This window comes from Triturus cristatus, chromosome 5_2 (assembly GCF_964204655.1).
Source record: "Triturus cristatus chromosome 5_2, aTriCri1.1, whole genome shotgun sequence".
NCBI classification, from domain to species: Eukaryota; Metazoa; Chordata; class Amphibia; order Caudata; family Salamandridae; genus Triturus; species Triturus cristatus.
In genome coordinates, this window is record NC_140588.1 from 1,012,182,851 (window position 1) to 1,012,210,698 (window position 27,848).

Sequence of the window (27,848 nt, forward strand, 5' to 3'; positions counted from 1 at the left end):
TAAGACCCATCCCTTCTACCTTCACCAGACTCCAGCGCTTTACATTGTGGACACACGCCGGCTCCACGAAGTTCAACTTGGGTGTGAATACTTATGTCCTGTTTGACTGGTAAGCACTGAAGTCACCAATGAAGTTGACACCACATCCTGCCCTCGGTAGCAGTACAGAGCTGCATTCTGTTTTTTGATGCCGCGAGCATTTTATTTTAAAAGGTTCATGTTAGTTTGAGGGAAACAGCGGAAATGAGTTTAAAAACAGGCGCTTGTGTGACTTTCAAGAATAGAAACCTGGGAATGCAAACAAAAGGGCGAAGATTGGAGCCAACAAGTCCAGGAAGGGGATGTTCCAACAAAAACAGGGAGTGCTACCGCTTTAAATCAAGCATCAGGAACAAAGGGAACTATATTAGCTAATATTTCATGTCCCTGGGCTAAGCGTGTGCAGCAGGCAGGACAAGCCCTGGTTTCACCCACCAATCGGCAGCTCCAATGCAATGAACACTAGTTCCTGCTTGTCCAGGGAGGGAAGAGAGGCTGGCAGAGCAGGCTGCCCTGTGGCAGAGGTGTAGGCCAGCACAGGCTTTATGCTACAAATTAGCTGCTATTACTGCAAGGCCCTGAAAGACTCTCTCTCTCATAGGCCCATACATGACAAAGAGAGACACTTTGATGCTCCCGTCCTGGAGCGGTGTGAGGATTTCCAGTGCTACAGGCATAGAAATGTCCTGGTTTTGCGTTTCCCAGGTAAAAAATATACAATGAATTTGGTCCCACCTGTAGGTGGCGCCCTAAAGCAGGTGTTTTACACCAACATTACGGAAGAGGCCTACCTGCCGTCCTCATAATAAACAATCATTGGCAAAGCCATTAGGACTTGCCTTTCAATGGTGTGACCTAAACATTTGGCTTTGCCAATGTTTTTTGTTTGCTGTTGATGATGCACATTGCAGATGTGGGACATCCTATGACAGATAAAAGCCTCCGCACAAGAACTATGCATGCGTCATCATGCATGAGCACGTGCGCGTATGCGTCATGATCCATTTTTTTACTTTTAATTGGATTCAAAGATGGCAGGCGTCAGCCATAGAGCGGTAAATTTAACACAATGCACAAAAGTGCATCAGAGCCAAAGGTGTAGCCTGGCAGCAAACAGCAGCGGCTGAACCCTACAACAAATTAGTTTTATTTAAAAAATGTAAAAGGAGGGGTATAGGATCAACTGAGAAAGGCAGTTGGAGACGTTGGGAGAAACATAAGAACTTTGAGGATACTTTTAATAAATATAAATACAAAAAAGAAGCCAGGTGTGGAGCAGTGATGGTGCACAATGGCTTTGTAAGGTTTGGTATTGTCCACAACAGGTCTTCAACAACATAGGGCTAAGAGCTGCCCATAGGAGACCTAAAACTGCCTTTTTAGCCTCATCCAATACCAAACAGTTACCAGCTATGTACATTAGGTCCCAGGTTTAATGGTTTGCTGCCCCCACGACCCCAACCTCTGATGAGCTGTTGTGCTAGCTGCCCTACTTATTTTTATAAAGAATGCCACCTGCCTGCTATGGACGTAGAACCCATTTTAAATCAGATTCCGGTGCTCAAAGCAGGTTATGAAAATAAATATACAATAGCAGTGGCCCTGATTCAGGACATGTTTGCACACGTGTCACTTGTTCTCACAGGATTAGAGTTGTCAAACCTAAGAATGTGGAATGAACACGCTGTTTGGTGCCCTTTTGCTCATAATTAACCCTGTTTTAGGGGATGTGCAAGGGGAGGGAATCTGTGTTGCAGATAGGAAGTTAATTCTTGGGCGCACCCACAAAGTTGGGAGTGTGTGGGGATCAGAAATGTTTACCACATCATTTGGCACCCTGGAAGCATGCGGAAAACAACAAACTCCTGAAAAATGGATTTATTTCTGCAGTTATTTATTTTATATTATGGGGTACAGGGGTGTACATTTATGCTACAATTGCTCATGCAGATAGAGTTTGATGCTTTAAGGGCTCGCATGGAAGTGTATGACTCTCATACAATTTCACAAGTACTCTCATGCACCCACATCAAACATCACGGAAATGCACAGGGTAGGTACATAAACAGGGCAGATTTCCAGATGTTAAAACTTGTCTGTGAGTCCAGCCTGTAGTACTTCCTTCATTGTCAAAAAACACAGAGGCTTAATCACAAACAAAAATATTCTCACTTTATACTTTATATATCCTGTCCCACAATATATTAAACACAATATTCTTGTATCGCAATATTTTTTCCGCAATATTTTGGTAATTCACCTCAGAGAGAAAGGGATAAACCAAGAGGGGGAAGGAAACAAAACAAAGATGCAGGGAAACATCAAATGGTGAAACAACTAATGGCAGCCGGAAGCCTTAATAGAAAAAGCTGTAAGGCAATGACTTGTGCGTGTTTGACTCTGGTTGAGCTATCCCAGAATCACTGACCCAGCCCCTCTGTTCTCCGATTGGTTTTCCACCTATTCTTGGCCTGACTTTCTGTTCCACCTCCTCAGTATGTAGAGGCCTGGCCACCACTGTCTCCACTCACTCCATGCTCCTTTCTGTTGCACATTAATTTCTACTTAATTGGCTGACACCACCCATCTCCTGCAATCCCTGTCCTCCACAAACTTTCTCCTCAAGCCCTTGACAGTGTCCCACCTAGATATTTTTCTGAAGGTCCATGCCCTTCCAGGGAGTGTGCCCTTTGGGTACCACTGTGTCCTTGAGAGGAACATCCATTCAACCCTGAATGTTGCAATTTTTCTTGGAAAACCCCACAGCTGAGAACCCAGTTGAACATATGAAGCTCGTGGTTGGTGGTGATGTGTGTCATGGGTGGGGTCTGTGGTTGGCTTTGTGTGGAGCTGCCATTACAATATGGTGATTAACTCTCAGTTGCTCCAGCGGTGCTGGTGGTCCTTGTACACAGTTGCATTTTTATGCTTTTAATTATTCTACACTTTTGGAACACTTCAATTTGGTTCCTGAAGTGAAGGTTACAGATTCTGATTTAATGGTATAACAAAGGTTCCTTTGCTTTTGGTTGGTACAATGAACCCCCGTCCACAGTGCAAACGGGTCTGGATGCTCGCCGCTGGCCTGCTTCACTCTGGCTGCATTTGCTGTGGAACATTTGCACGGCTGTTTATGGAAAAGATATAAGAAAACAAAACAAAAAAATATAATTCTAAAGGAGTGCACTGTATGGTTTGTGTAAACAAAATAAAAACAGGCAAATAGGTGAAAAAAAACCTATACCTACCTCTTGTCAGGTTTCCATGACAATATCTGTCAAGCATGCAACATTTAAAGCAGATGTACAACACTGTAGTCTGGTTGCGTCACTGTACTCGTACGCTACCTCTAGTGCTGTGACAAAGCATTGTGAACTTACAGTCCTAGTGGATCCTACATAAAGCATATATTTTGAATGCAAATGTCTTAGTATCAACTATACTGCAGTACCTAATATAAATATATAGTTACTCAACAGGACACACTGATGTCAACAAATATTTTTCAGAACATATCTACGCATTGTAGAACATAACATAGTACGTATGAATTAGCCATATGTTTTGAGTCCTATAATCACAAGTAGGAAATATACATTTTGTGCTAGCTTTTATGGTAACAAGAACGGGCACCGGTACACAATTGCTGCCAAGGTTGCCAGTCAAACGATTGCAAAGGAATGATCAGCAGGAACAGCAAATGTATGAAGGAATGAATGACACAATTTGTAGAGCCAACAGCTCCACAACAGAGTTTCTAGGTGCTACAGAAAAGATCAAGGGCCATATGTATCAACACATTTCCCCATAGACACAGAATGGGCAAAACCCTTTGATACATCTGGCCCTAAGATACTACAAGAATGCCCACTAATTAGATGAAAATAAGTGAGTTTATAAGAGTCTTTCTGAATACGAGTTCATTCCAAATAGACCACACTGGCTAACACAGCCTGCCCCATTGCTTGCATGGTGCAGAAGGCATGCTTCTGTTTCATACCGGCAGGAGAGGCACAATGAGAAGCATCTATGGGGCAGCCTATGTCCCAAGTCCCAGGTCAAGGCAGGCTGCAGATCTTGTGAAGGTCGCAGTGATGCCTATCCGGAATCCAAGGGTGTGCTCTGCCCATTTCTAAAACCAAAGTGTTGACCATGGCGGGGCATTGATGTTTTAATGGCAGGTTAAGGACTTTCACCGCCGACCGAAAATGCCCGGCTTTCTATATGGAATGCATACAGATAATGGGGGTGCACACCCCCAAACTACATGTACGCACAGCATCTGTTCCAGATTCTCTCTAGGCTGCTTTCAGAGCCTTTCTATCTGAAAGATTTGGTCTGCAGATTTATAACCAAAGTTAAAATGAATGTTAGGAGATGAGCCTGTACAGGCCATAAATGCAAAGTTTATGATGTCTTTTTCGTCCTTCAACCGATTAAGAGAAGCCATAAAGCCATAAATGCAGGGCGGATGAGCCACCTTTTAAAGTGGGATGAATTGATTCCCTGAACTCTTTGGATAGGAAGGTAAGCGACCTGTGTAAAGCAGTGGATTCGGAAGTCTTTTTACTACTTCTTTTCAACAAGACAGACATGCAGGAGTACGGGCAGACCTCGGCCTTTTAAGGCCACCCGTACAGGCATTCATGGATACACAGAGGGCAGAGGTTGAAGAATGAAAGGAAATGTATTTAAGTTGGAAAGAGAGCTCTAGTCCTGTTTCCTTTTAAAAACAGGCTTACAGTAGTACAAAAGTGACGGATTACCAAATAGGCAAAGTAGGCACCGGCCTATGGGCCCCACTCCTTTTAGTATATAATATAATAGTATATAATACAATATAATATAATATAATATATATCAATAATATTGATTTGACCTTGAGAGAAAATTACTATCAAGCTTTCTTAAATTGTTTGCCTTGGGTTCCCCGAAATTTCGACTGCCCAGGGGGCCTCCACTGGGTTTCAATCCGGCACTGCTGCTCACCATAAAGGGCTCAACATTGTATCTGGACCACTGGTATGGACCAGGTATTATTTTATTCCATCATTTGGAGGCCAGCTCCAGCTTGCTTGACATGGTTAGGTATATAAAGTTGGTCCTTACTGCCTGGATGGGCACCCGGTCATTGACAGAACCAATCACCTGGATGCTTTCATCCTGGTGTACTGAGTGCTGTCTCTTGAGTGATGACCGTCACAGGCTGATTCAACGACATGATGATGAAGCGGATCTATGAATAGGGTTTCCTGGTGATAATACCTGGAAAAGTTAAGAGAATCAGTGGAAAAGCCAAGTCTTTGAACCCTTACGAAACGTTAGATGGTTAGGTTCTGAATGAAGAGAGATGGGTAGAGAATTCCACAGCTTTGGTGGCAAGTTAGAAAAAAGGTTTTGTCACGTGGTCTTGAATAAAAAAATCAGGTGATGCTAAGTATGAGTGTGCAAATTTTGTGTAGTTTCCTCTTGCATAAGCATAAGTACTCAAAATTTTGGAAAAACTCTTCAAAATGAACATCCACCATTTAATGCTTGTTGCTGCCCTGTTCTCGCCGCTCCCTTGTTGCTGCTCTGATTCTCCCCTGTTCTCGCCGCTCCCTTGTTGCTGCTCTGATTCTCCCCTGTTCTCGCCGCTCCCTTGTTGCTGCTCTGATTCTCCCCTGTTCTCGCCGCTCCCTTGTTGCTGCTCTGATTCTCCCCTGTTCCCGCCGCTGCTGCCAATGCAGCCCCACTCCGACCCAGCCGCTCCCACCCCCTGCCTCTGTTCCCATCCCCTCACATACATATGGCGACCGCGTAGCAGACGCGCGCAGCGTGCGTGCCGCTGGCGTTCCGTAAGCGCGCCTAAGGCAAGCCTGTCTGTGCCCATCCACGCCTGGACTGCGCCCAGCGCCAGACCCCCTGGCCGCCTTGAACGCCACGTCGCCTGACTCTGCTACGACACTAACACCCTCCATGCACTCAACGCCGGCCGATCCTCCACCTGCTTCCAGGCCACCCCGAAGCTCACCCACGGAGCCGATACCTGCCGAAACTGCTGCTACACCTGCCAGCGCACACCTGCACGTCCTGCCCACCCCACCAATGCAGATCACAACCATCTCAGATGCATACTACTCAACACCCTCTCAGTCCACAAGCAGGCTGTCGAACTCTGGGACCTGCTCGATTCATCCTCCCCGGACGTCGACTTCCTGACGGAGACCTGGATGAACGCCTCCTTGGCCCCCGACATAGCCATAGCCATCCCAGACGGCTACAAGATCACTCGCAGCGACCAAAATAACAAACCAGGAGGAGGATTCGCCGTTGTCCACAGCATGGGTACTCACAAACTTTCTCTCAGGGGCCAAATTTAGAGTGTAGTTTGTGGCCGAGGGCCGCACCGGTGGGGGCGGGGTCACTGAGGGAGGGGGGCGGAGCTAGAGCAAAAAAAAACTGTGTCCATAAAGTTGAACACAGGCCCCTGCAGTGGACACCTTCGTCCACTGAGCCACCAGATCCGGCATACACACATCCCTCTCTGTCTCTCTCTCCCTCTCCCTGCCTGTCTCCCTCTCTGCCTCTGTCTCCCTCCCTCTCCGTCTCCATCTCTCCCTCCCTCTCCCTCACTCCCTCCCTCCTTCCCTCTCCCCCTCCCTCTCCCTCCCTCTGTCTCCCTCTCCCTTCCTCCGTCTCCTTCTCCCTCCCTCCGTCTCTCTCTCCCTCCCTCCGTCTCCCTCTCTCCCTCCCCTCTCTCTCTCCCCCTCTCCCTCCCCTCCCTCCCTCTCCCTCTCCCTCCCCCTCAGTCTCCGTCTCTCTCCCTCCCTCCGTCTCCCTCCCTCCGTCTCCCACCCACTCCCTCCCTCCATCTCCCTCCCTCCCTCCCTCTCCCTCCCTCTCTCTCTCTCCCTCCGTCTCCCTCCCTCCGTCTCCCTCCCTCCCTCCGTCTTCTTCCCTCCCTCTTCCCGTCTCCATCTCCCTCCCTCTGTCTCCCTCTCCCTCCCTCTGTTTCCCTCTCCCTTCCTCCATCTCCCTCTCCCTCCCTCCCTTCGTCTCCTTCTCCCTCCCTCCATCTCCCTCCCTCCGTCTTCCTCTCTCCCTCCCTCTCCCTCTCCCTCCCTCTCCCTCTCCCTCCCTCTCCCTCTCCCTCCCTCTCTCCCACCCTCCCTCCCTCTCCATCTCTCTCCCTCCGTCTCCCTCCCTCCCTCCGTCTTCCTCCCTCCATCTCCCTCCCTCCCGCCGTCTTCCTCCCTCCGTCTTCCTCCCTCCATCTCCCGCTCCGTCTCCCTCCCTCTCTCTACCTCCCTTTGTCTCCCCCCTCCCTCTCCCTCCGTCTCCCTCCCTCTGTCTCCCTCCCTCTGTCTGCCTCCGTCTACCTCCCTCCCAACGTCTCCCTCAACGTCTCCCGCTCCCTCCCTCCCTCTCCGTCTCTCTCCCTCCCTCTCCCCCATCCCACTCCCTCTCTCTCCCCCTCTCTCCATCTGCCTCTCTCCGTGCCTGTCTCTGCCTCTACCTGCCTCTGCCTGCCTGCCTCTGCCGCTATCTGTCAGTCTGTCCCTGTCTATCTCTGTCTCTGTCTATCTCTATCTCACTCTGTTTCTGTGCCTCGGGCAGTGCACACTACTGTGTCTACACGTCCCGGACACCAGCCCATAAACAGGCCCCCCCACTCCTCCCTCTCCCTGTGTAATGTAAAAGCCAGCTCTCAGTCCCTGCTGCCCTCTGTCACCACACCTGGCTCTCACTCCCTGCTGCCCCCTGTCACCCTCTGCCACTTCACCGGGCTCTTCCTCCCTGCTGGCTCTCACTCCCTGCTGCCCTCCCTCACCTCACTGGGCTCTCACACCCTGCTGTCCTCTGTCGCCTCACCCCTCATGTGTGGCAGCCCGGGCCGAGACAGCTTCCCGGGCTGAGACAGCTTCCCGGCTGACACACAGCCTCACGGAGTACTTCACAGGTCTTTAAAAGACAATTTACATGCTAATGAGGCTTTGTTGTATTTCACCTCTTCTTAGCGCCCCTGCATCGCCACTCTATCCTGGAATCTCCCGGCCCCCATAGAGCAGTCTCTCTCTGATTCCGGCGGTGTTTGCTGACACAATTAAAAAAAACAAAAAAAACAGGTATGATGTAGGCATGGTCCACGGGCCGCCAAGGAAGGCTTGCCGGGCCGCTGGCGGGCCGCGGGCCGTACTATGAGTACCCGTGGTCCAAAGGATCACCATCAGAATTTCGACCAACACCGAAGACTCCCTCAGCATGGCCAAACACCTACACTTCCAGATCAACGTCATTCACAACACCACCCTCAGAGGAACCCTCGTCAACAGACCCCCGGGACCCCGACCGCAGTTTAGCGACTCCATCGCCGACCTCGTCAGCACGCACGCCCTCACCTCCACAGACTACATTCTCCTCGGAGACCTGGACTTCCACCTCAAGAACGCAAACGACAGCAACTCCACAACCCTGATCGACAACCTCGCCAACCTCGGACTCAAACCGCTCGTCACGACACCCACCCACTCCGCCGGACACGCCCTCGACCCCATCTTCTCCGCCAGCAACCACGTCACCTTCAGCCACACCACCGAACTCCACTGGACCGACCACCACTGCATCCACTTCTCCTTAGAGAAACACAGCGCGCGCAACAAACCGCAACTAATCCCACACCGCAGCTGGAACAAAGTCACCGAAGACCAGCTTATCACCACCCTCGCCCGAGGCCCTCCATCCGAGCCCTCAGACACCAACGCAGCGGCCCACAACTTCAGACAATGGATCGACAACTGCGCCAACACCCTCGCCCCGATCAGGAAACCCTCAAACAGGCGCATCAACACGAGAGCCATCTGGTTCAACACCGACCTCCAGACTTCCAAGCAAACCTGCCGAAGACTAGAGAAGCAGTGGCGCCACGACCAGACACCAGACAACCACGCAGCCCTCAAGAACACCAGACGCAAGCACCACCAACTCATCCGATCCGCCAAAAGGACCTCCTTCAACGGGTGCATCGACAACAACGCACACAACAGCAAAGAGCTCTTCAACATCGTGAAAGAACTCGCCCCCCCCAGCTGTAATGACATTCCACTGTCTCAAGGACTCGGCGACTCCCAGGCCACCTTCTTCCACCGCAAGATCGCAGACATCCACAACAGCTTTGACACCCAGACACCGATGACAGACGCCGACACCCCCGACCCAACGCCCAGCAAACACACTGACCTCCTGCTCTCCTGGAACAACGTCAACAATGAAGACACCATCAAAATCATGAACACCATCCACTCCGGCTCACCTTCAGACCCCTACCCCGCCACATCTTCAACAAAGCAAGCTCCATCATCGCACCCCAACTCCGGAAGATCATCAACAGCACCTTCTAGACCGCGACCTTCCGGGAGAGCTGGAAACACTCCGAGATCAACGCCCTACTCAAGAAACCCAAGATTGACCCAAAGGACCTCAAGAGCTTTCGACCCATCTCCCTGCTCCTGTTCCCGGCGAGAGTCATTGAAAAGACCACCAACAGACAACTGACCCACTTCCTTGAGGAGAGCAACATCCTGGACTCCTCCCAATCCGGCTTCCGAAGCAATCACAGCACCGAAACCGCCCTCATCGCTGCCACCAACGACATAAGGGCCCTTCTGGACAATGGCGAAACCGCGGCCCTCATCCTCCTGGACCTCTCGGCCGCCTTCGACACCGTCTGCCACCACACCCTGCGCACATGCCTCCACGATGCAGGGTTCCGTGACAAAACCCTGAACTGGATCACCTCCTTCCTCACCGGCAGGACCCAGAGAGTCCGCCTCCCCCCATTCCGATCTGAAGCCACCACGATCACCTACGGCGTACCCCAAGGATCATCCCTCAGCCCGACCGTTTTCAACATCCACATGGCACCTCTCGCCAACATCATCCGAGCGCACCACCTCAACATCATCTCGTATGCCGACGACACCCAGCTGATCCTCTCGCTCACCAAGGACCCAGCCACTGCCAAATCCAACCTCCACGAGGGAATGAAGGCCGTCACAGAGTGGATGAAGACCAGCCGCCTGAAACTAAACTCTGACAAGGCTGAGGTCCTGTACTGCTCGATTTTTCCGGTCTTATTGTGTTGAAGGGTGATTTAGGTGACTTCAGTCTCTTTCCATTCAAGTCTAAGGGTTAGAGTAGTGTATAAAGCCTATTTATTAGGCACTTCGACATGATCCTGTGTTCTTCCCCATAGATCAGGGTTTGCATATATATCCTAGGGGATAGATTCGTTAGCATTAGGGGTAATCTGTTCTGTAGTGAGGGTATTTCATGGAGCTGTGCTGAATTCAGGCCTGGTAGGCCCTAAACGGGAGAGACTCCATCTTTCCTCCTGCTCTGGCAGCTCGGGATGTTTCTAGGTCATAGGCAGTGTTTTAGTTAGGAGGTGTTATTCGCTTGGAGAGAACCGGTTCAGGCCGGCCCTTATCGAAGGATTGTATTTTTCTTCATGCCGAAGACACTACATCAGGCCGGCCGGCTGGGAACGTGTCCTTGGCACGGGGAGGTACAAGAATTTGGTGGGCGGCAGGTTACGGGCTGGAATTTTCCATGAGGAAATGCACGTCTATATTAGTAAAAGTTTGAGGCAGATACTGGCACTTCTTCTTGTCCATGGGCGGCACCTGGCCGTTAGTAGTAAAGCTGCTACTTATTCCAGGGAAGACAGATGACAAACTTGGAGGTGGAGAAAAACCGAGAGATAGATATTCCAAAGAGAAGAGAGTAGCCGATGAGGAAGAGGTCCCAGTGACTCGGAGAGGGAGACGAGAGTAAACCCGTGATTGCGGAGGTGTGACCTCCAGGCGAAGCCGAGGCGCAGACGAGAAGGGAACCTAGATGACCATTGAGTGCAGGCTACATACGACCAAGGTGATGTCAACCCCTTACTATTAGAGTGTACAACTTACTCTTTCACTTTTCTTTGCAGGTTATGTGATATGTATTATGTTCCGTGAGTGTGCATGTAATAACTAAATAAAGTATTCAGTTTGTAGTAAAGCAATATGTGCTACGTGTTCTTGTGTAAGAGGGTAACCTATTCTTCTAGTCAGCTGTGACTTAACATGAACAGATGTTAATCCCGATCAGGTAGGTGGTAACTGAATAAGGGAGAAAGGAGCCCTTCGAACTGGGGAACAAGTTGTGCTCAACTAGCTGTCTTTGTGTGATCTGATATATAGTAACACTGATGTCGTGGTAATTATAGGATGAACTCGTACTAAGGCTGCCGTCTGGGCAGGAAGTCCTGGGTCCATTTGGGACCGCGAGGCTGTGACTGCCGCCTGGGCAGGAAGTCTGTGGCTGCCGTCTGGGCAGGAAGTCCTGGGTCCGTTTGGGACCGCGAGGCTGTGACTTGTCTAAGGCTGCCGTCTGGGCAGGAAGTCCTGGGTCCGTTTGGGACCGCGAGGCTGTGGCTGCCGTCTGGGCAGGAAGTCCTGGGTCCGTTTGGGACCACGAGGCTGTGGCTGCCGTCTGGGCAGGAAGTCCTGGGTCCGTTTGGGACCGCGAGGCTGTGGCTGCCGTCTGGGCAGGAAGTCCTGGGTCCGTTTGGGACCGCGAGGCTGTGGCTGCCGTCTGGGCAGGAAGTCCTGGGTCCATTTGGGACCGCGAGGCTGTGACTGCCGTCTGGGCAGGAAGTCTGTGGCTGCCGTCTGGGCAGGAAGTCCTGGGTCCGTTTGGGACCGCGAGGCTGTGACTTGTAGGTCTTGGTATATATAGTAGGAATTCCCTGTCCTTAGGTGGTACATATATGTGGTTATTTAGGTGTAAATAGGCCCTAGGGAGGGGGTAACGTTCTGGTTTGGGTTAGAGAGGCTCTGCTGAGCGGGTTCTATCTGATCCGAAAACCCAAGCAGAACATTTGGCGTCACGAACCGTTTACGAAACCTGTGTGCGTTGTGGTTGTCTTGTGTTTGCTTTCGGCGCGTGCGTGGTTTTGTTTGCATTTTATTTTTGTATATTTCTGTGTATACTTTTTATTTTTCTTCCTTCTTTTCTTTTTCTTCTTTTCTTCTTTTTCCTTTTTCACGATGTTTTCTAGAAGGTCTAAATCTACTTTTAAGTTGCCCGTTGATATTCCCGGATGGGATTCAACGCCTTATGAAGCCTTGGCCCGTGAGTGGGCTGATTCCACTGGTTTGAGTGAGAATTGGAATTCTTCTTTGGAGCTGGCAGAGCCGGCTGATGTGATTGCTTGTTTGCAGAAGGCACCCGTATCGAAGGGTGAGGAGATTCCCATTTTGGGGCGCAGAGGTTGGATTCTTTTGTCTGCATACAGGATTCTGCATGAGAGATTGTTGAAGTTACAGATATCCCTTAAAGATGTGGAAGCGCACTTTGTTGAGATTCAGAATTCTCATACTTTGTTGCGGTGTCAAAATAAGTTGCTTGCTGATAAACTTGAGACTTACCAAACTATTGCCGAACGGGCGGCTGTGCGAATTGCTCGTTATAAATACAAGAACAGGCGCGGTCGGGTTTCGACGCGAAAGGTGCGTCTGGTCGTGGCGACAGCCGGGCTGGATTGGAATCCTGATGAATGGGATGGTAATATCTGGAACTCGACTGATTCTTGTTCCTCGGGTGAGGAGTCTGCTAAGCGCGAGTCTTCTCGCTCCCGCCATGATTGTAAGTCTGCTTCTCGCACCTTTGATGGTGCACCCCGTGATTACGCTCGTTCTTCGAGTGGGATCAATGCTTCTTACACTGATTGTCCCTCTACGAGTACTGATCGGGCTCCTTGTGATGCTCGTCCCGCGGTTTCTGCGCATCCAGTTTTCCGTCGGAAATTGCAGCAGTCTCCCAATGCTCCGCAGGGTATTTCTTTGGACTGTTTGGAAGACTTTACTCAGCAGGAAATTAGTGATATTTTGCAGCGATTTCGGCAGCGAGCTGGTGAGTCCTTGCTCACATGGATGGTGCGCCTTTATGAACTGGGCGCTGCTGGTATTATGTTGGATACTGGCGATTGTTTAAAGTTCTGTTCCTTGAGTTTAGATTCTACTGTGCAGGATCATTTTCGTAACTATAATGGTGTTGGTCAGATTTCTTTACTCCAATTGGCGACTGAGGGTTGTAATCTAAAATATCCTACTGAATCTGACTGGCCTGTGAATGACAAGCCGTGGTATACTTTGCGTGATGCTGCTCAACGTCTCAAAGAGGAGGTGATGAAAACGGCAATTTTTCTGGGTACTGCTGACAGGTTGCTTGATGGTTCATTGACATCTTCTGTGCGGAACCGTATCATTCGATCTTCCCCTGTTGCCTATAAGCAGGTCATGATGACTTTATTGATTAATCAGACTGGTAACGTATTATCTACGGTTTTGGAATCGGTGCGCCAACTCGGTGAGTTGGGTGAGTGGTTTAAACCTGAACGTCAGTCCCGGCCTGACACTCGTACTCCTGGTGAAAATAAACTTACTAGACATGATATTTTTTCTGGTCTTCTGGCTGATGGTGTGCGGAGGGAGGACATTGATGGTGAGACTACCGCTCGTTTGTGGGAGTTGTTTCGCAAACGTGGCTTGGATCGAAAGGAGGGTGCCCGGCGTGTTCGGACCACTGAGTGTGATCGTGGTGGTTCTGACGGTAGCGGTGATGACGACCGCCGTGGGCGCTCTGTTCGTCGTGATGATCGACGTTCTGCACGTGAGGTGTCCCCCCGTCGAGAGAGAGACAGGGAGAGAGAGGGGGAAAGAGAAAGGGGGAGAACTGACTATGTTTACAGCAGACGTAGAGATGATAGGGATCAATCCCCTGAGTTGAGGAGGAGAGAGGATTGTCACAGTTTGGTCGATCGTAACCCGCAGTACAATGCAGAAGATACGAATCCGTTCCGTACTGGGAATGGATATGAACAGGAGGTACCGATACCTAAGAAACGTGAGAGTCTTTATCCTGATTTATCCTGGTACACAGAATGCAGTAAGAATGACTAGGAAATAGGTCAAGCTCCAGTACACAGATGGGCTCACAGAGATAATAGACCCTATGTAGATATTGACATTTATTGGAGACATCGTAATATCCAAAGGGCCCGAGCATTGGTAGATACAGGAGCGGAGGCCACCCTTATTCATGGGAAATCAAAGAAGTTTACAGGTCAGCCTTTTACTATTACCGGATTAGGTGGAAAAGAAACCCCTGCAGTTCAGACTTTGCTTGAAATGAGAATAGGTAGAATTCCTAGAAAAGAGTATTCTGTACTAGTAGTGCCACTTCTAGAATTCATAATTGGGATTGATATTTTGAGAGGAATGACTTTGCATCTAGATGACGGATGTTACCAATTTGGAACAACGCATTATATATCGTCCAGACCTATACGGGTTGGTCGTTTAAGAATGCCCCCCATACAAGTTCCCCATGCGACAAAAGTGGTTTGTCAGAAGCAGTATCGTATTCCAGGTGGTCATGAGGAGATTAGTACCACTATTCAGGAGTTAGTGGATGCAGGAGTCATAACCCCAGTTACTTCTGCTTGGAATAATCCTGTTTGGCCGGTGCGTAAGAGTGATAACTCTTGGCGCATGACCGTTGATTATCGAGAATTGAACAAGCACACACCCTCTTTGACTGTTGCAGTACCGGATGTTATTACACTTATTGAGAGAATCCAAAAGCATCCAGGTACATGGTACGCGTCCATTGATATTGCTAATGCTTTCTTTTCAATTCCGATTGCCCCAGAGTGTCAGGAACAATTCAGTTTTACGTGGAACGGGCGTCAGATGACGTTTAGAAGTCTTCCCCAGGGCTATGTGCATAGTCTTACGATATGTCACCGGCTGGTGGCAGAGCATTTGGCTGAGGTACCGGTTCATCCCCAAATTCAGATATGTCATTATATTGATGATGTTTTGATCCAAGGCGAAACACAAGAGGAAGTTCAGACCCAATTAGACAGAGTCATTGAATGCCTGCGTGAGAAAGGTTGGGAAATCAACCCAGATAAATTGCAAGGTCCGTCCCAGGCTGTAAAATTTTTGGGTATTAATTGGCATGAAGGGCACCGTGAAGTGATCCCTCAGGTTAAACAGAAGATTCTTGATTTTGCAGTTCCTAGAAATAGGAAAGAAGCCCAGAGCTTCATTGGTCTGTTTGGCTTTTGGCGCCAGCATATTCCTCATTTGAGTCAAATATTGGCCCCCTTGTACCGGGTCACGCGTAAAAAGAATGCATTTGAATGGGATAAACCACAGCAAGATGCGTTTAGTCTGGCAAAAGAGGCAATTCAACATGCTCTGGATTTATGGCCTGTACGTGATGGTGACGTGGATTTGAATGTGTCTGTACAGGGCCTTTATGCAAATTGGAGTTTGTGGCAGAAACAAGGCAGGAGTAAAGTACCGTTAGGTTTTTGGACCAAAAAGTTACCTGATGCTGGTGAGCGTTACACACCCTTTGAGAAACAGTTACTTGCTTGTTATTGGGCTCTGGTGGATACCGAGCAATTGACTTTGGAACATGATATAGTTCTGCGTCCGGAAATTCCTATCATGCAGTGGGTTCTGAGTTCGCCGAAAACTCACCGAATTGGACACGCTCAAGAGGCGAGTGTGATTAAATGGAAATGGTACATACAAGACAGGGCACGTGTGGGCCCGAAAGGAGTTGCTTCTTTACATGAGCAGGTGGCGCGAGCGCCATCGACTGAGACTGAGAGTGAATGTTCCGTACCTTTAGCACAGGAGTCTCCTGTCAAGTGGGGTAAGCCTTTTGATGATTTGTCCGCAGCGGAAAGAAACCATGTTTGGTTCACTGATGGTTCAGCGAGGTTTATAGGGATGACACGGCACTGGAAGGCGGTGTCCTATAATCCGATCACACAGAAATTGTTGAGCACAACTGGTGAAGGTAAAAGCAGCCAATTTGCCGAGCTTTACGCTGTTTACCAAGTTTTGAAACAAGAGTTACCTGGTACATGTCATATTTTCACTGATTCTTGGTCTACTGCCAATGGACTGGCTGTTTGGTTGCCAACTTGGCATTCCCATAATTGGAAGTTACATTCCAAAGAATTATGGGGAAAAGAGTTATGGCAAGAAATTTGGGAGATGCTCCCACAGAGTACTGTTACAATCTTCCATGTGGACGCTCACACCCCGATAGATTCTCTTGACAAATTTTTTCATAACATTGCAGATGAGAAGTCTAAAATTGCTGAGGCAGTGGTGGACAGGCAAGATTCTGATATTGCGGGATTGGCGAAATGGGTACACCAGAAGGCAGGACATTTTGGAGAGAAGGCCACTAGCAGGTGGGCTGCTGATCGAGGAATTTATATTCCCTTAGATTTAATCAAAAATGTTATTTTACACTGCCCCGTTTGTCAGCATATCAGACGGCGTAAGGTGCCCCAAATTGTTAAAGGTCATTTACATTGCGGCAAATTGCCCGCTCAAATTTGGCAGATCGATTACATTGGTCCACTTCCCATGAGTAGGAATTGTCAATATGTTTGCACTATTGTTGATACATACAGTGGCCTGCTGGTAGCCCTTCCCTGTAAGCAAGCTACCCAATTGAATACCATTAAAACATTAGAATTAATTATGATGTACTATGGTGTGCCATTCCAAATTCAATCTGATAATGCATCCCATTTTCGTGGAAGATTGGTACAGGAGTTCTGTGCGGAAAACAATATTGAATGGATATTCCATATCCCCTACTACCCACAGGCCTCGGGCCTGGTGGAGAGATTGAATGGCCTGCTAAAGGACCAGCTGCGTAAGTTAACGGATGACAAGTATAAAAATTGGCGAGACTTTTTGCCCCAAGCACTATTGATTTTGAATAATCGTCCTTTTTTAAATGCTGAATCTCCACTCATGCGTTTGTTTCCCCCGAATGCTGAGGCTATGCCTAATGAAATCAGAGAAACTGTGATGTATTGGGAAATTACTCCCGGAGCTTTGGCTCCATGTAGAGCGACCCCAGGGTCGGCAGGTTTAGACTTGCATGCTATGGATGACATTGTTATAAAAAGTAGAGATCGAGTCATCATAGAGACAGGTGTTGGTGTTCAGATACCACCTGGAAATTTCGGATTGATCGCCCCTAGATCGGGGCTGGCTGTAAAAGGCATTCAGGTGCTTGGAGGAATTATCAACAGTGATTATCAGGGAGAGATTAAGGTGCTCCTGCTGAATAGCAGTGAGGTTGACTTACTGATACATCGCACTGACCGAGTGGCTCAATTACTCATAATGCCTGTTTTCAGTGGTGTATTAATGAAAGGCACTGCTCCAACGTTGCTAACTGTACGTGGCCAGAAAGGTTTTGGCTCCACGGATAATCCTGGGGCCAGAGTTTGGGTGCAGTCGCCTAAGAATCCCCCTAAACAAGCAGAGGTCATTGCCACCGGTCAGGATAATACCATTTTGGTTATGAGACCAGGGAAAGATAGCTGGGAAGCGGTCCCGGCTGATAAATGTTATTTACGAGAATGATTAATGCCTGTATTTGGTTCTCTTTCAGATCATTCTTTGGATTGTTGCTGCAGGATGTGTCGGAGCCGGACTGTTTTCGGACTGGTACGACGAGAAAGGAGGGATCCTATCAACCCGGGATGAACTGGGAACCCGAGTGTTGCGTTCCTTCGCTGCATGGGATTCATCATCGAACTTTTGGATCGCACTTGCTACGAGGGTGACTGACGCCCCTCACTTCTGTTTGATACCGATGAGATCTGTCCATGACATTCTGGCGACCTGCCTGGTTGCTGTCTCCGCCTCATTGGAAACTTTAACTCATATTTTTAATGTCTCGAAGGCCCGTCCCAATATTCTCCTGGGTGATTTTGCTACCCATGTATATTGCCCCCTATGTATTGAATTGCCGAACGAGCAAACCCCCATCCAGTCCCAAATACTTACTTATAATATCACACAAGGTGATTTGTGCTTCTTTCTTACGTGTAATCCTAGTGCGATCTCTGAATGTCTACGCCTCAAACTAAAAGGCGCCACTTCATTTACCGCTCACGAACGGACTTTGTGCTTTCAAAGGACACCGACCACATGTGTTTCAGTTCAGAACAATATGACTTGTAATAGTTTGGTAGTTACCCCCAGTCACTATCGCACGATGTTACTACCTGCCGGATGGCTTTTCTCATGTGGTAATACTTCCTGGCCATTTGTCCCTGCAAACATTTCCGGAGGCCCTTGTGCCATTACGAGACTCAGTTTGTTGATGTTCGCATCGCATCCGAATGCCAACTCTCGTGTGCTTCGAGATACTGTAATGTTACAGGAGGATTGTGACCCATCTTTGCATTTATATTCCAAGTCTGAATACCTTAGCTTAGCTGTTTCAATTATTGGTGTTCCTGCTTTGGCGGTTTATAATGCCAAACCTATTGGGAAAATGGCCTGCTGGATGGTGAAATCTATTAATCATACTTCTACAATTTTGTCTGACATGCTATTAGACGCCCAGGGTGAACGTAGGGCCATTTTGCAAAATAGAGCAGCCATTGATTATCTTTTGCTTAAACATGGACATGATTGCTCGGACTTCGAAGGTCTCTGTTGTTTTAACTTGTCTGACCATACACAATCCATTCGTGCTCACATCGACAAGTTGCGTGACTTAACAGAAGAAGTTAGAAAACACATTGACCAGGGCTGGTTTGACTGGCTCTTTAATTGGTTACCTGATATACACGCGCTACGCCAAATATTAGGTGGTATTTTGATTGCTGTTGCTGTTTTGATTTCTATCTGTTGCTTTATTCAGTGTATTCCTTCCTTATTTCAATCCTGCACACTTGGTACTAGACATAGATCAGTTAGCTTTGTTTCATATTATTCTTCCACAGATGTTAGCTCCATTTAATGAATGTATAATAGACTGAAGTCAAGGGTGAAATGTACTGCTCGATTTTTCCGGTCTTATTGTGTTGAAGGGTGATTTAGGTGACTTCAGTCTCTTTCCATTCAAGTCTAAGGGTTAGAGTAGTGTATAAAGCCTATTTATTAGGCACTTCGACATGATCCTGTGTTCTTCCCCATAGATCAGGGTTTGCATATATATCCTAGGGGATAGATTCGTTAGCATTAGGGGTAATCTGTTCTGTAGTGAGGGTATTTCATGGAGCTGTGCTGAATTCAGGCCTGGTAGGCCCTAAACGGGAGAGACTCCATCTTTCCTCCTGCTCTGGCAGCTCGGGATGTTTCTAGGTCATAGGCAGTGTTTTAGTTAGGAGGTGTTATTCGCTTGGAGAGAACCGGTTCAGGACGGCCCTTAACGAAGGTTTGTATTTTTCTTCATGCCGAAGACACTACATCAGGCCGGCCGGCTGGGAACGTGTCCTTGGCACGGGGAGGTACAAGAATTTGGTGGGCGGCAGGTTACGGGCTGGAATTTTCCATGAGGAAATGCACGTCTATATTAGTAAAAGTTTGAGGCAGATACTGGCACTTGCTTCTTGTCCATGGGCGGCACCTGGCCGTTAGTAGTAAAGCTGCTACTTATTCCAGGGAAGACAGATGACAAACTTGGAGGTGGAGAAAAACCGAGAGATAGATATTCCAAAGAGAAGAGAGTAGCCGATGAGGAAGAGGTCCCAGTGACTCGGAGAGGGAGACGAGAGTAAACCCGTGATTGCGGAGGTGTGACCTCCAGGCGAAACCAAGGCGCAGACGAGAAGGGAACCTAGATGACCATTGAGTGCAGGCTACATACGACCAAGGTGATGTCAACCCCTTACTATTAGAGTGTACAACTTACTCTTTCACTTTTCTTTGCAGGTTATGTGATATGTATTATGTTCCGTGAGTGTGCATGTAATAACTAAATAAAGTATTCAGTTTGTAGTAAAGCAATATGTGCTACGTGTTCTTGTGTAAGAGGGTAACCTAGTCTTCTAGTCAGCTGTGACTTAACATGAACAGATGTTAATCCCGATCAGGTAGGTGGTAACTGAATAAGGGAGAAAGGAGCCCTTCGAACTGGGGAACAAGTTGTGCTCAACTAGCTGTCTTTGTGTGATCTGATATATAGTAACACTGATGTCGTGGTAATTATAGGATGAACTCGTACTAAGGCTGCCGTCTGGGCAGGAAGTCCTGGGTCCATTTGGGACCGCGAGGCTGTGACTGCCGTCTGGGCAGGAAGTCTGTGGCTGCCGTCTGGGCAGGAAGTCCTGGGTCCGTTTGGGACTGCGAGGCTGTGACTTGTCTAAGGCTGCCGTCTGGGCAGGAAGTCCTGGGTCCGTTTGGGACCGCGAGGCTGTGGCTGCCGTCTGGGCAGGAAGTCCTGGGTCCGTTTGGGACCGCGAGGCTGTGGCTGCCGTCTGGGCAGGAAGTCCTGGGTCCGTTTGGGACCGCGAGGCTGTGGCTGCCGTCTGGGCAGGAAGTCCTGGGTCCATTTGGGACCGCGAGGCTGTGACTGCCGTCTGGGCAGGAAGTCTGTGGCTGCCGTCTGGGCAGGAAGTCCTGGGTCCGTTTGGGACCGCGAGGCTGTGACTTGTAGGTCTTGGTATATATAGTAGGAATTCCCTGTCCTTAGGTGGTACATATATGTGGTTATTTAGGTGTAAATAGGCCCTAGGGAGGGGGTAACGTTCTGGTTTGGGTTAGAGAGGTTCTGCTGAGCGGGTTCTATCTGATCCGAAAACCCAAGCAGAACAGGTCCTCATCCTCGGCTCCACCCCCTCCGCATGGGACGCCTCCTGGTGGACGGGCACTCTGGGAACTGCCCCGACACCCACCAACCACGCTCGCAAACTGGGGTTCATCCTGGACTCAACGCTCTCTTCGACCCAGCAAGTCAACGCGGTCTCTTTCTCCTGCTTCAACACCCTCCGCATGCTCCGGAAGATCTACAGATGGATTCCCACCGAAACCAGAAGGACAGTCTCCCAAGCTCTCGTCAATAGCAGGCTGGACTACGGAAACGCCCTCTAAGCAGGAACTACGGCCAAACTCCAGAAAATACTTCAACGCATACAAAACACTTCCGCACGCCTCATCCTCGGAATCCCTCACCAAAGCCACATCACCGCCCACCTGAGAGATCTGCACTGGCTCCCGGTCTACAAGAGGATCACCTTCAAGCTCCTCACCCACGCTCACAAAGCACTCTACAATGCCGGTCCAGCATACCTCAACAAACGACTCACCTTCTACACCCCGAACCGCCAACTTTGCTCCGCGTACCTCGCCACGCATCTGCCGAATGACCACCGGTGGCAGATCATTCTCCCACCTCGCTGCCAAGACATGGAACACCCTACCCACCCACCTGCGACAAACCCAGGACCTGCTGACCTCCAGGAAACTTCTCAAGACCTGCATGTTCGATCAGTAGCTGCTTCTCCACCCCCCTAGCGCCTTGAGGCCCTCACGGGTGAGTAGCGCGCTTTACAAATGTTTGATTGATTGATTGCTTGGATTGATTGATTTTAGAGTAAAATGCATCCTTGCATCCTGGAAGACGCATTTTGTGCTAAAAAAAACACACAACAAACACAAGTGTCATAAATAACAGCCGCTGGTCATTTACGCTGTGTAACTTAATTACGCATGCAGGCCTAATACCATCAATTCAGAAATTTTGAGTAGAAAGCGTAACCTAAATTGCCAAAAATTATGCAGGATTAACCCGGTGTAATGAAAAGTTGTCTGAGACCTATTGCTGAGCACAAAATCGTAGGCAGATTTAAGAACTCTCCTTAGGTACTACTATATGATTCCACATTTGACAAAGAGAAGGCCACGATTTCAAAATACTCTGAGGGCAATGCAGAGCACTTTGCGATGCACACGCAGGCAGCCAATGCAAACTCCTTAGATTAGAAGTTACAAGGAAGTGGAGAGGAAGATTAAGTAAAAGTCTGACTGCCAAATTCTGAATGAGTTAAAGTGAAACAAAGAATTTGTGGCAGCCCTAAATCAGGTGTGCTGGAACAATTTTCAGATTGGAGGTGCTGCAATCAGTCTCACGTCACCGATGAACTATAGCAAATGAGCCACACCCATTGCTCAGGTGATAAGAGTGTAGAATGTGGCCAAAGATGCCTTTTGGGGCACACTTTCACAAATACATATCTAAAAAAGTAACCTGAGCTCAGTCCACTGGTAGCTATGGCACACAGCAGACTTTAAACTTTGGGGAATCTGTAAAGGATTGATGCAGTACCAAAACAGTAATAAAGTCTAAATGCAACAAAAAAAAACTCTAATAAACAAAATGACACCAAAGTGAAATCCAATAGGGAACCTGTAAATATGATTTTTTTTAAGTTGTGAGGAAAAATAAAACCAGGAAGCATAAAGTGCCTATGATAGTCAATAGTTACGGTAGACCGGGACCCAGGTGCATTTGACTCCATGATGGAGCACAAGTCGGGCAAACCAAACAGGTTCGACCAGCTCAAAGATTTTATATTCTGACTCAAGTCCTTTAACTCCCAATCCACCACAAGAGTACTGCCCAGCAGAAGTAAAGCCACTCTAGGATCTTGGGGAGTTATTTAGAGATTCACTGGGTGTCAGGAAGAGGGCAACAGCAGGTTTCAGTCTAGGTCAGATTGCCACTGATCAGCTGGGCATTTGCAAAAAAGGCCTCTTGCAGCTTGTTGTATCTCTGTGGCTTAGACTGAACATCAGCCGTATGACCCTTGGAGTCTACTTCTTTGTCCTGAGCACAAGAGGGAGGATCTGTCCTGTAAGGCTCCTCTCAAGTCACAGACAGCAGGTCCAGTCTCCTCTGTTTTTCCTCGAGTCAAGAAGTGTTCGGAAGTGGGTGTTTGAAGGATCCACATCTATGCCTAGTCGCAGAGCTAGTGGGTTGGAATGACTCCTGAGCATGCCCTACCTAATGGGATCAAAGTTTCCCGGACCAACCCTACCCACTTTGGGCATTTTCAAAATGACAAAATCCTGTGGTTACATTCAACTTTGGCCCTGTACTGGGGGTTTACTAAGGAAATCCTAGTATCCTGCCATTTATTCCATGCTAACCTTCATATCCAGTTTGGGGAAGTCACTACTGGACCCACACCAAAACCTGAGATTGAGGTTTGGTATGAAAGAAAGTAGGGTTTTCTAGCAAACAGACTGGGGATACACAACCCAGCAGACCTGTCAAGTAGGGTTTGACATTCAAGCAGGATTTGACACAATAGTTTAAAAAGAGGCCCACTGTGATTGGAGCTTGCATGGCTGGGGGCACAAAGAAAGGGTCCTGCCTAGGTATAGCAGTGACAATGAGAGCCTATTGAAGTTGATCCAGTTCCTGGGCCCAACCATCCCGTCAAGGCAACAACAAAACCTGCCCATAACAAGGTCATTGTACTCTGCTCTGGGAGCAGTTTTCACACTTTTTCAAATGTTAATTACTGGCTGGCTGAAGTGGAAGAGCAAATGCAAATTTAGACTCCAGAAACTTCAGGTAGGTAAAAGGTAACTTTCTAAAAGTTACTTTTGCTTATTTGCGCTGCATGGTGCCATGTATAAGATGCCCCACATGGTGTTTGAAGCCCTGGATAAATTACTGGTGGAATTGCTGTGGACGGGAGTGGGAGTAGAGTCAAACTGACCACACTTCAGCGAGAATGTGGCAAGGGTAGACACTTGAAATACCAGATATTGAATTACATTACATGCTGGCTCGAGGAGGGTGACAATTGGGAGAAGAGGCTACTCTGAGGAACGCAAGGAGGCATCTCATTGGACGGCATAAATAACAGAGGCATAGGTGTCCTGGGATGCATGCTGTTTTTTGTTAGACAGGCCTGTAAAGCGTGGGACACAGTGATTAAAAAAATTAAAGCTACCACCATTTGTGTTGGATATGCGCATATGGAGCATACTCCCGTTTGCTCAAATTGCGTTTAGCATGACATTGACAAAATGGGAAAGAGAGGGATGTAGGACAGGAAATGTATAACTTTTGCTGATGTACAGGAAACATTTGGAGTAGATCTGTGGCAATTTTTGCAGTATTCCAAAACTGCATTAACGGCCAGAGAAATGAGACAAACCTTCCCAGATTCACCACCTCACACACAAGCAAAGGTGGACATGCATGCTCTCTTACACTGTAAGAGGGTTATATCAATTATATATAAAACACAACATGTTGATAAATCTTTAGAAAGGTTGAAAGTCTTTGACAAATGGCAAGGCTGCGGAAGAACCAATTTCGTAGGAAGAGTGGGATAGGGTATGTGCTGCAACGAAAGAGGTGTCGAGCAATGTGCGCTTTAAATTCACACAGTACAATTGCACCCATAAAACGTGTTTAACCCCAGATAGAGTAAAATGTATCCAGAGTGAACCTCGGAGTGCCCAAGATGTCTTACAGAGGGGTGGATTTTGCATATTAAACATGGAATTGCCGAGCTGTGAGGAACTACTGGGAGGAGATGCTAGATAAATTAAAGTATTGCACTGGCTGCAAGATACCCCTAGTGGTCATGCAGTGTCTGTTTGAGTTCATAGTGAGGAGAAAGAAAACAAGGAAAGTAACCAGGAAGTTTACAGTGCTAGGCCTGGTACTGGATAAAAGACAAATTGCACTAAATTGGCTTTCGGCTGGGACTCCAACGCTTGACACATGGGTAAAGGATGTGATAGAATGGGCCCTGCAGAGAAGATCAATATAAAAAGCACCAGATGAGATAATAAACCAGTTGATGACTTAATGTGCTGGGAGGACATGATCAGATTATTAACTGACCCCCCAGATGCCAGGCTTGCCTGAATAAGTGGGTCGTGTTGGGATAGGTAACCCGCCATGTTGAGGAAATGAGGAACAAATAGACTAAGACTCTGAATGGTATCTGGGCTACAGTGAAAATATAATTGAAGAGAAGGAGAGAATAGGTGAAGGGTTTGCACAGCGCAACGGCAAGCCGAACTTAGATGACGAAGGAAAATTTACAAAAAACAATGCGTTTATACAATAAGTTTAAAACGATTGGAGCATATAGGGCAAAGGTGCTTTGAGAGGAACTCCAAGGGGGAACACAAGTCGAATGAGCAATGAGGGTGTAAACAGGGTGAAGTTGTATCAGTTCAAATTGTTTATGGTTGATTGATGCTTAATATTGCTCACAATATCGAGCTGAATGGTTGAGCGGTACTAATACGTGGGGAAGAGGTGGTATTTGTAGGCTTTGATGTTTAAAAGTGCAAACTCTAATACAAATTATTTTACAAAATGTTGAAAAGAGGAACTTTACCAGTGAGCAGGGGTAAAGTGTACAGAGTTATGAGGCAAGCAAGAATATAGGATACAGCAAAAGGCGAAAAATCCGGGGTGACCATGCAGAAATGGTAGATTTCTGACAACGACCTTAAAAAAACCACAACTACTGAACTGCCAACTACTAAATTGTCAAGTTAAGTATATATTTACTATTCTTAAAGCCACATCTACTTTCATTATTCTTATATTGCGGTGTAGTATTTAGGTTGATGAAGTGGAGATGATTTTTTGGTCACGCAATATAACAAACGATATAGTGGGGAAGTACAAAAAATAGATTGGTCTTCTGGCTCACTCTCTTAAAAAACACCCAGATCTAGCAACTGCAACCATGAGCGGAGATTGCACTGTCCATGGAATGTAAGCCTGGGACCCTGGGGTGGTTTACAACAGAGTCATGCTAGAAACTGAAGAGTGGATTGAAGGCGTACTAGGACACTTGAGGACTTTCCACCTAGTACTCTTCTGATAGTGTCACAATGTCATCATTAGGGCCAAGCTTATCCCTTAAAGCTTCTATGCAAAATCTCCCTTGGATTAACCTTAGGTGAGTATTGGGCAACATTGTCAACATCACTCTTCCCCCAGGCAAACACTCTTCAAGGAAAAAACCTTCCCCTGGTGTCCCTTGCGGACATCCTGCCCCATTGGCTGTTCACAATGGGTTGGAATGATGGAAGGTTGGGTTACAGCCAGCTCCCTACCAGTTGTAGTCCAAGGCATGTGTCTAAAGAACCTATACTGAAAGGAAGTACTACATTTTAGTAGCGGCATGTCAGAAGGTTTTGAAAGGCTGAGGTTAACAATTGGAAGTGGGCCCATTCTAATACAAGAACCCTTTTCAAACTTTAATAGAAGGTCCTGTAAGGAAAGGAGAAAACACAGAAACTCCATTATCATCTAATGGTAATAGCTGTGATAGCTTCATCATCCTTAATAAATTGGGAAGCTTTGCTTTGAAATATATTAATAAATATTGCAGCAGAAACACACGGCACTCCAAAAGAGAATAATAGAGAATAAGGACCGCCGCTCCTGTGACGTGCCAGATTTAATGAGGCCTCTACAGAAAATAGAGTGGATTACCAGGTGAATATTTACCCGGTATATGAACACCATTCCATCTCCCTGTCCCTACAAAGGCACTTTGTGTTGGTGATTTGCGTCCATATTTGCAATGCCAAAAATGACATGACCATACTTAAATATTTTTAATTTTATTTAATTTATTTTTAAATATTTTTTAAACATGTTTACAATGTGAATTATGAGTACACGCAATGACTTAAATTTTATGACCCTATTTTCTTTAGTTACTTTTATATTTCTTTAGGTGGTTTTTTTTGCTGTTCATGTTATTACCTTCTATGTGATTCCCTTGTTGTACCTGTGAGTTGCATTGTGTGATATGTGACTTACTGCGAGGCTTGGAGGAGAAACTTTGAGACACCTTTGACTGTAGCACTGCTAGGGAATGTGGGTGTAGTTTGAGTGAATTGCAACTCACTTACCCTTTTTAGGGGTATCTTTGTATTTCCATGCCCCTCACAGTTTCCTTGCTTAATTTTCTCATTTTTTCTCCCGCTTTGTAGTAAATATTTTCCATAATCCAGCCACTTCCCAATCTCACTCCCACATTTACACTTAAAACAAAGATGTAGGCGGATAAAGTTATATTCCTTTGTGACAGAGAACTCCGCATATATAAGGGATAGATCCTGAGATTTCTGCCCAGACCTTTGTCAATTAAATGTATGCACATGTGAAATACCAATGCGGTTGAACCTACACAGACTCATAAATGCCTTTCTGAATTGGTCTCTGCATGCCTAATGTAGAAGACTTTTGTAACAAAAAATCTGAAAGGGTGCTGACTAATTTACTGTCAGGACTTTAAACACTACATGCTCTTTGTTTAGAGCTACTTCTGGGAAAGAAGAGAATGTAAAGGATATCGATTTTTCACTAAAAGTAATTATACAAACACATCTCAGCAAAATTGCGAGACTACATATATATGGATACAGGAAATAGACTCACGCTTTTGGGTCACACTTTCAGTGTCCACACTTATGTTTGGAATCTCCATGAGAATAGTTTTGTGGCTGATTTCCTGCCAGAGACATGTCTTCCACTGAGACTTCCTGACACTTAGGCAGACAAAAATACTGCTGACCTAATGGGAATTAATGTCATGTTATTGTTCCTCAGCCTCCTTAAGATATATTTGTACAGCGCTATAATTATTTTTCTTATGGCCTTGCAGCGTCATTTTGAGTCTGTACTGCAGAAACCCTAAGTCAGGACCTTTATAAAGGATGATGTGGGCAGATGTACAAAGAGTTTTAGCATTTGCACATGCTCTGATTTGGTAAATTATAGAGTTTGTGAATGCTTAAACCATTTTCCAAATGTACCAAGCCCATTTAATGATTGACAAAAGGTTTTCTGCATCGTTAAATGAGTTTAGGAATACCAAATCGGTATTTGAAAGGGACGTATTTAGGGCATACCTTCCAAATACTGATTTCTTATGA